Source organism: Chanos chanos, chromosome 4 (assembly GCF_902362185.1).
Source record: "Chanos chanos chromosome 4, fChaCha1.1, whole genome shotgun sequence".
NCBI lineage: Eukaryota > Metazoa > Chordata > Actinopteri > Gonorynchiformes > Chanidae > Chanos > Chanos chanos.
In genome coordinates, this window is record NC_044498.1 from 3,943,818 (window position 1) to 3,950,553 (window position 6,736).

The 6,736-nt window shown below is 40.9% G+C and overlaps 1 pseudogene; it reads right to left on the bottom strand.

The window, feature by feature from the left end:
- Positions 1-2,694: 2,694 nt before the first annotated feature.
- Positions 2,695-3,812, bottom strand: LOC115809236 (C-C chemokine receptor type 6-like; annotated as a pseudogene).
- Between the last annotated feature and the right edge of the window lie 2,924 nt (positions 3,813-6,736).

The window sequence follows — 6,736 nt, forward strand, 5'->3', positions numbered from 1 at the left end:
TGCTTGGACTACTGTTTTACCTGCTAGCTCGCATTATGTCATAAACCTTTTCGGGGTTTAATGAATACTTCTGATTGGTTGAAATGCCGTAAAACGTTTAAAATGAGGATGGAATTTTTCCCTCGATTGACCTGTGAGATTTCAGCATTCAAAAGATGCATGCTTTAACACAGACACACATACATTCTAACCTCACTCAAAATGAAATTTTTCACTGATACGCATTACAGGCCCGATCATAAAGTTATACCCCACGGTTAATCTTCATGTGACAAACGTGCCTTAACCCTGAATGATATGAACACGGTTCAGACTGGTCGTTATAGATGTTCAGTGTGGTTCGGGAAGATTTCAGCATTGCTGTGAACTGAGACAGGGTTTGTTCTGCTGAAACACTGAGGTCATTCTTTAAGGGAATGCTCACCATACCACCAGATACAAGTCGAGAGCCTGACAGAAGCTCTCAGCTTGCCACGCCTGAAAAGCACCAATTCTACTCAGTAACTCAAGGGAAATGCATAGAGGAAGTGTGTGTGTGTGTGTGTGTGTGTGTGTGTGTGTGTGTGTGTGTGTGTGTGTGTGGTGTGGTCAATCCACTCAACAGCTCTTTGAGTCTGACAATTGATGATGTTGTTTGTTTCGGATTGGCTCATGCTGAAAATGTAAGATTCAAATACTCCAATGTTTCTGGTCTTTCTCTTTCCCCCAAGATCTGTTGAAGCACCAAATATTGCATTGCAGGTATTATCCCCTTAAATGACCTTTAATGTACACTTTTTTCCATACACATTAAAGTTGCAGAGAGATACATTTTCCCCACTTTGTAATCATGAGAAAATATTTGCCTCCAAAAATCCATACGTGTCATAAATGCTTTGTGTGAGAGAGCAGACTGTGTTTTAGGCTTTTCTTTCAACTTCTCCACTTTCCCTGGTGTGATGCTTCGAACTGACACCAGGCTCTCTTTTTCATCTGCAAATCTGCAGTTATTTTGTAAGACGCCTTCCATAATGTTCAGGTTTTTACTCTGTCTGTTTTCTCTGGTTTGTGTTCTTCAGAACCTCCTGCCATTCTAGTTCTCTTCTGTGGCATGTAATGAACAAAGATACAAAAAAAACTGCTCATGGGAGACACCTCACCATATGAACATTATTATTACTGTTTTGTATTCTCATTCTCATGAAGGTATTTAGGAGGCATACTCCATCAGTCACGGATAAGCCAAGGTTTATGAATACCTATTTAACGTAAGAGCTATCGCTCTGATTCTGTTTTTGTGTCCAGGGTGGTGTCCTAGAACACAAAGCCCCCCCTGGAATAGTCTCACAAATCTGTTCCAACAATACGGGAGACATTCATTTAGAAATGAGTAAGGATAGAACCCTTGGGTCTTGAACTGGCACCAGTTCATTTGATGTCATATTCCTCTATAAACTGGATCAATCTGGATTTGTGTATGTGTAGAAATCTGCTTTGACTTAATTTCAGCAACACACATTTTGTTGATATGTAGTAAGTTTTTTTAGTTGATATGTGACAAGATTTCCCACCTATTCATTAATTGTATTATATGATTCTATGCACATTCACAGCCTAAGACAAATGTACAAATGTCTTCCTTGGCCTTCACCTCAGACAGACGGATATCTTTCATGTGCTTTGTTTAACAGACATCCCAAATGATCGCTTTCCTACATAGACAATTAGCTTGCCTGGCCTGTTCCATAGAGACAGACAAACACACAGACAGACAGAAAGCTCTACCTGCTTTTTCCTTAAACAGAAAGACAGCTCTACTCTCCTTTTCCTTAGAGAGACAGACAGCTCTACTGGCCTTCACTTCAAACACACAGACAGACAGACAGTGCTATTAGCCTTTTCCTCAGACAGGCAGCTCGACTGGCTTTTTTCTTAGGCAAACAGACAGACAGCTCTACTGGCGTTTTCTTAAGACAGACAGACAGGAAGGCACATAGACAGAAAGCTCTACTGGCTTTTTCTTCAGACAGACAGACAGACAGACAGACAGGAAGGCAGATAGACCGAAAGCTCTACTGGCCTTTTCTTTAAACAGACAGATAGCCAGTCTTTCATCACAGACAGCTCTGCTTACATGTCTGTTAGTCAGTAATTCCATAGTGATTTATTCTATACTGTGGGCTCTGTGGGCAAACCTGGGTAGTGGCACCACCTACTGGACTGAAAAAGTAGATTTAGATCACTTGTCAAATAGAAAAAATCCTCCGAATTTATGAAACTAAGCATCAAAATGACACTTTTATATTTATATATAAAAATATAAAAGCGTTTCTTTCATAAAATAACACAGTTTATATTTAGACTAATATTTTTACTATAAACCTGTGATCTGTCTCTCAGCTGATAAATTTGATAAAATCTAAATAAATGACTTAAAAAAAACATATGTAACTTGGAAAAACAGAGAACCAATCAACCTCATGAACTGACCCCATGAATAATTAAAATAAATGACGCTGGAATGTGTGTTTTAACTTTTAATTAATCTTTTATGGCTTTTAATATCTAGCTTAATATTTTTTTTCTTCAGGCAAGTCAGCTACACTCACAAGGTTACGTAAGACATGGGAATCTCCGAGGTTTTGAAAGTTCTTTGCTCAAAGATACACAGCTGGAACTGGAACCATCTCCTTCCCCTCTGGTGCCGCACCTGGCTCACATAGTGAAAGATGTGGCGCTGTCTTTGGTCGATCCATCTACAGAGTGGCAGGTAAAGTAGCCTGTGTCCTCTTGGATGTACCTCTCCCCTTTACAGAACGTGTTCGTCAAAATCTTACGGAAGTGATTGCGGAAACTGACCCCAACAAAGGCATAGAGGATGGGGTTTAGACAGCAATGCAGATAAGCTATAGTCTGGGTCACTACCAGTGCCACTGCTGTGCTAACTTCCTGATCACATTCCATCACCTGGAACATGACCACAGTGGAGTAGAGGAGAGTCATGTTGTAGGGTACATGACAGGCCAAGAACACTATCACCACACACAAGACCACACGGACGGCTTTGTGCTGCTGGAAATTCTTGGCGCGCTGTAGCAGAAACCCATGACCAAAAGGGGAAGACAGAAGCCTATGGCCACTTGCAAACTGGGAACCAAAAGCTTTAAAATACGTACTGTTGTGCTGTCGTCGAAATGGAAAGAGCACACTATGATGGATCCATGCTCCACATCTCCCGTGTACTCGTCATATGTGTGGTTTTCGAACATAAAGAATAATGGGCTCTCATTGGCGTCGTACGTCTTGTAGTAGATGAATGTGGGCAGGGACAACATGAAAGCCAGGAACCACACCACGATGCAGATCACATGGCCATAGACTCGTGTTTTGGAGCGCATCCGGATCGACCGGCTAGCTTGGACAATGGCCATGTAGCGGTCGGCACCGATACAGGCCAGCAGGAGGGTGCCACTGTACACGTTCATGCTGTAGAGGCCACTGAGGAGCTTGCAAGCCCCATCCCCCATGGCCCAGTTGTTGTGCTCATTGTAGATGATGAGTGGCAATGCTAGCACGAACATAATGTCAGCTACGGCCAAGTTGAGCAGGTAGACATCCGTCATGGATTTGGCCCTCTTGTAGAAGGTGTAGGTGATGATGACGAGGATGTTGCCGATGAAGCCAACGACACATATGATGGAGTGGACGTAAATGCTGAGGGCATGCTTCAGCCATGTGTCCGTCTCCATCACGCAGGGCTCCTCTATGTCTATGTCTCCATAACTGGGAGTAATCGAGTAGTCTAGGTCACCCATTATTTTCAATTCATCCATGGTTTTCTGAGGGAGGAAGCCGAGAATGATACAGATGTAAACAATTTGGTGATAAGGTGATAAAATATAACATTTGTTTTTTAAAGAAGCACCGGCCTGTACACTGGCCCTCTTCTTGATAAACACATTAGTTAACACATGAGAAGATTTATCTGTTCTCTTACAAACCTGTTCATGAAGATTTACAGGCCTGTTGACATCAGTCTACAGTAAGCCTAAGCGTTAAATCTGTGTGTTAAATCTGTTATTGTTGTTGTTGTTATTGTTTTCTAAAATGAATATTTTGTAAAATATTAGATATTGAATTTATGCTTACATATAGAGATATCATTTGGCATTGAAACTCTTTAGTGGTTTGTCCTTTCTGCACTGAAGTCATCCAATTCTACCCGTGTTCTTCCTTAAGTTTTCTAAATACCAGTTGTTTCTCAGATAACTCTTTCTTTTAAATAAATATATTAAGGTTTGTGTAAAAATTGATACTCCAGAACTCTCTCTCTCTCTCTCTCTCTTAATTTTCTCTTCATGTTTCAAAACTTGATTTTATCAAACATCACATTTTTCTTTATTCATTTTCAATCTTTACAATACCAAAATCAACCCCTCTTGATGTAGAAACATAAGCCCAACACAAAAACAGAAATAAAAAATAAAAGTAAATTGTAAAAAACAGTAGAAGTTGAGTCCGCAGTAATTTACTTTCAATTTCAATTTCATAAAAAGAGAAAAATACAAAGGAGACTTTCTTGACGATAGACGAATCTGCAGGGCAGTTTTAATGACATGCACCTCCACTTACAACTTTGGTCATATGGCTATCAATAAGCAAATTTCATCATTCTAAATGACAGTCCTTACAAAATTTGTGCAGCGGAATAAAACAGAATTTTAATATTTCTACTTAATTTTGGCCAGACAGAGTCGGTCATATTTAAACAACTCGCAAATCTATCTTTCGAAAGACCTAAGACCATTCTGAAAGCTCTTGTAAAGTGCAGTCATTTTTAAAATCTCAGGCAAACAAGTCTTACCGGTGTTACGAGAGAGAAGTCTGCTGGAATGCAATGAAAGTATACGAAAGATTGCAACCAAGACTCTGCTACTCTGTCCAAGCACAGATGGCACTGGAAAACAAAACCATATGAGAGGAAGTCCTGCATGTGAGACGCTAGCCTCTGATAAGTTTAGTTAAATCCATACGATGGGAGGTGTCCGTGTGTGAAGACATGGCTTTGAAATTTGCCCTCAGCGAGGTGAAGTAATGTTAAAGGCTAAGTTTTCATGTTACTCCATTTTTTGATTTTCCCCAATAACTTTCACATATTTGTTCAGTTTATTTATTTAGATGCTGAGTTTGGAACACAGATTTTCAGTAGGGCTACCCTACTTCCACTGTTCTTGTTTAGTTAGCACCAGTATGGAAGACCTGGTGAGAGAGCAATTAAGACATATCACTACCTCAGTGGGTATTTCACACAGTTTCCTGCTTTCTCTCTCTCTCTCTCTCTCTCTCTCTCTCTCTCTCTCTCTCTCCCTCACTTCTAACAGCATTATGCTGTCTTTTTAAACTGCATTTTCTCAAAACACAAGCCTTCAGTCTTATCTCAAACATGTTGCAGTTCCTAAATGTCCTCATGGTATTTTTTTCTTCAGGGAGGTTCAAGTCAGCTACACTCACAAACTTATGTAAGACATGGGAATCTCCGAGGTTGTGAAAGCTCTTCGCTCAAAGTCACATGACTGGAACTGGAACCTTCTCCTCTCCTGCTGGCGCCGCACCTGGCTCACTTAAGCCCCTTTTACACATGCACTGCAACCCTAAAATAATTGGGATTGTAACAGGAGGGGCTGTATGTGTGAACACAAATATCCGAATCAGTCGAATCGGATTCTAAACAGCGTTTATTCTACCAGCCTCCTAGTACAAACTCCATTTTCTCTTCGTTTGGGTCCATGTGTGAATAGAGTAGAGTGGGCATGTTGATGCCATTTCTAACTTGTGACTGCCACAAAACCAGAAGGATACAAACGTCTGAGGGTAAAGAAGAAGGGTCATTTACACGAAGATGCCAATGAAAATATCTAACTGGAGAGATGACGAGATTCGGGAACTTCTGTCGGTAAGGGCCGATGCTGAAATTGTCAGACAAAAGTCGGTAGCATCAGCCTCGTCTGCCTTTTTCGACGTGTTGCCAGGTGCCACCCCTGGCCTAAACCAAACGGAGTATTTCGAGTAGGTGACAAAGCATCTGACAGTGACAGTCTGTGTGCCACATGTGTGAAAGGGGAACTCTCAAAATGCGAACCTGATTCTGCAGACATAATCCAAAATGTATATGTGAAAATGGCTCACGTTGTAGCAGAAACCTGTTGGAGAAATGGAAGAAGGCCTCTGAAATGGAAGGAGGCCTCTGAAATGGAAGAAGGCCTCTGTAAGTTGAAGCCAACGGAAGAGGACCTTGATATACCAAAAAAGGAAGATGCAATATCAGCAAAATATAGAGGCAATATGAAAAAGGGTAATATCTAGGCTATAGTGACAGGGAAGCATAAGTAATGACTGGGGCGTAGTGGCGTCAGTGTCCGCCTTGCATAGACTAGCCATCACTTGATAATGAACACCTGCATTAAGGGGTAAAATATCTGAGGTAAGATCGGGGACATGGTAAAGCGTCCAAAGTACAGTAAGGACATGGCTGAATCATCATTTTTACTTAGCCAAAAAAGGAAATCGGAAACAATGATGTATGGAATAATGAAATTCTGGGAAAATTTGGGGAAATTTCTGGAAGCGAATGGGATGGACCATGCAAAAACGGATGATGTAAGGGGTGTTACCATACAACCGTGTTATGCGTTTATTGGTTACGTAGGTTTTGCATACAGGTAAAATTTTAGATATAAGTGCATGATTTTCTGTATTA